The sequence below is a fragment of the Camelus bactrianus genome, chromosome 36, assembly GCF_048773025.1.
Source record: "Camelus bactrianus isolate YW-2024 breed Bactrian camel chromosome 36, ASM4877302v1, whole genome shotgun sequence".
NCBI classification, from domain to species: Eukaryota; Metazoa; Chordata; class Mammalia; order Artiodactyla; family Camelidae; genus Camelus; species Camelus bactrianus.
The window spans coordinates 9,162,146-9,164,835 of record NC_133574.1 but is presented as its reverse complement, the minus strand read 5'-3'; the positions used below and the strand labels follow the sequence as shown (position 1 = coordinate 9,164,835).

The 2,690-nt window shown below is 41.1% G+C and overlaps 1 pseudogene; it reads right to left on the bottom strand.

Annotated features, from left to right (window-relative positions):
- Positions 1-1,504: 1,504 nt before the first annotated feature.
- On the bottom strand, positions 1,505-2,433 carry LOC141576164 (olfactory receptor 5AK2-like; annotated as a pseudogene).
- Positions 2,434-2,690: the final 257 nt, after the last annotated feature.

The following is a 2,690-nucleotide window of genomic DNA, read 5'->3' as shown; positions in this document are numbered from 1 at the left end:
ATGTCTGTGAGATTCCAAACTTGAAGCCCCCACCATCCTCAAGGATGCATCACCTGCTGGGGTTTCTGTGATGGCCACGGAGTGGGGCCACCTCAGGAGGCTCACCTGAGCCTTTGGTTTGTTCCTTTTGGGGCTCTCTGTCATTGTTCATGTGGATGATCTTAGTTCTCAATCCCTCCTGGAGGTTCAGGGCAATACCTATAGTCCCCAGTTCCTCTGGAGGTTTGAACTGGTAGGGCATATCCCATAAATCACACTGTTAGACTTTCCAGTGGCCAAAGCCTCCAGGCAAACAAACACAGTCCTATTAGGGAGGGCATTCCAGGGGCTTTGAGGTCACCTCCCAGTAGCTGAAGGCACAGACCGACCTTTCTTCAGGTAAGGTTAATTCTTCACTACACCCTCCCAACACATACATTCCCTTTACTGAAGGCCACGTCTCAGGAACATAAACTAAGACATGTACCACTCTAGCTACTGTGAAAGCTGAGAAGTACCTGTTTATCTGGCTGCATCATCTTCCACATAACACTGTGTTCTTTTTAGGAAGAAATGAGAAGAGAATGGAGAGTGGACAGAAAAACAAGCATATTTTGCCACAGCTAGTGAGTACACATAAGGGATATGTGAATAGATTTTTCATCTTTCAGCTTTTGTAAGTATTCTCTTCCCCAGGTTATTCTTGTTCAAAACTTTTTTGGGTGATAACATATTTTTTTCCATTGTGGTATAGATTAATATTTTTCTATAGTGTTAACCATCTTTGCTAGTCCTTGATCTCAAATTGTGGGTGAAGAATTGAGCCTCTATCATAATGGCTTATAGGCAGTTGGTGCACCCCCAAAGCTTTCATAATATGGGATGTTACAAAAAGAGGTAGCTGCACTATGCTGTGCTAGTATTTTCCCTCATTGTAGTGGACATGGTCAGTTTTTTGGGTGCATTCACTGTTCATTGTCTCAGTAAGCATTTCATGAGTACTTATTATATTCCAGAACTAACAGACACTGGGGTTACAATAGTGAGAAAATACAAATTACACTGTGTTTACAGAGATTAAATTTGAATTGTTTCTGATATATACACCTATGGCAATATAAATCATATCCTAATCAAGGTGTCAGCTAAAAAAACCCCATTTTTTTTCCAGGCAGGCATAGGGTGTGGTAGATTATAAAAATGGCCACAAGTCCTTTTCTTCAGTGGCGCCACAGCATTTCAATGTGATGTTTCATGTCCTTCCATTAAGTGGTAGATCAGTTACTCCAAGTCTTTGAATCTGGGTTGTCCATGTGACTTTTTATGGCCAATGTGATATCAGCAAATATCAATGAAACACTCTCCACTTGAATACTATATTTCCTATATTCTACTAAGCTATCTAGCGAAGGAGGTATCACTGGTTTAAGAGGTGAACACATTCCTTATTTCAGAAACATTAAATATGGTCAAACATCTCTACTGCATACTTTGGTGTGCTGAATTTTTATCCTTGGGGTCCAATCTAGAAGAATTTCTTCCCCATCACTTTTAGAGCTTCTTTTACCTCCTTATTTCTCAGACTTTAGATCAGGGGGTTCAACATGGGAATCACAATGCCGTAAAATACAGAGGCCACTTTCATGTTCTCCTGGGAATTATTAGAACGAGGCTGTAATTACATGTAAGAGAGGGTCCCACAGGAAATGGTGACTGCTGTCATGTGGGAGGAACACGTGGAGAAGGATTTTGTCCTCCCTGCAGTGGAAGACATCTTGAGGATGGCAGCCAGGTTATATGTGTAGGAACAGATGACGACCGACACGGTGAACACCAAGCTAAATCCCACAAAGACTACAAGTAGAATGATGTTGATGTCAATGTTGGAGCATGAGAGGGCGAGGATTGGAGGAACTTCGCAGAAGAAGTGATTGATGTTGTCGCCCTTGCAGAAGAACACTGAAATGTAAACCCTGTGTTCACAGAAGCATTTATAGTGCCCATGATATATGAGCCAGCTACCAACTGGATGCAGACTCTCTGGGACATGACTATGGGATAGCGAAGTGGGTTACAGATGGCCACGTAATGGTCCACTGCCATAGCTGCCAGGAGGTAGCAGTCAGTGGTCACAAATGTTGCAGAAACCAATAATTGCATGACACAGCCCTTGAATGATATTGATTTCCTTTCTTCTATGAACTTTTGCATCATCTTGGGAGTGATAGCAGAACTGTAACAGATATCAACAAAAACCAAATGTTGTAGGATAAAGTACATGTGTGTCTGAAGTCTGGAATCTGTCTTGATGAGTAGGATCATTCCACTATTCCCCACCATGGTGGCCACATAGATGACCAAAAATACAGTGAAGAGGACATACTGAAACTTGTGTTGGGCACCAAATCCCTGAAGAAAGAATTCAGTCACTCCAGTGCTATTTCCTTGTGTCATGACTATCAAAAGCCTAAAAAGGACCAAGAAAAGAAAGGAAATCTTCTTAAACAGGAAAGGTTATATTCCAGTCACCTTTTTTTGACAGATTTTCATGGCAAACACTCACAACAGGGTTTATTTATTTCCAATTATTTTTTTATTTTCTTGCTAAAAACCCACCACAAAAACAGTGATATGTGAGCCATGGATTCATCTCCAAAATAAATGATTTCATAGAAGAAGACTGACTTCTAGTATGTGTTAATCTAGGAAAC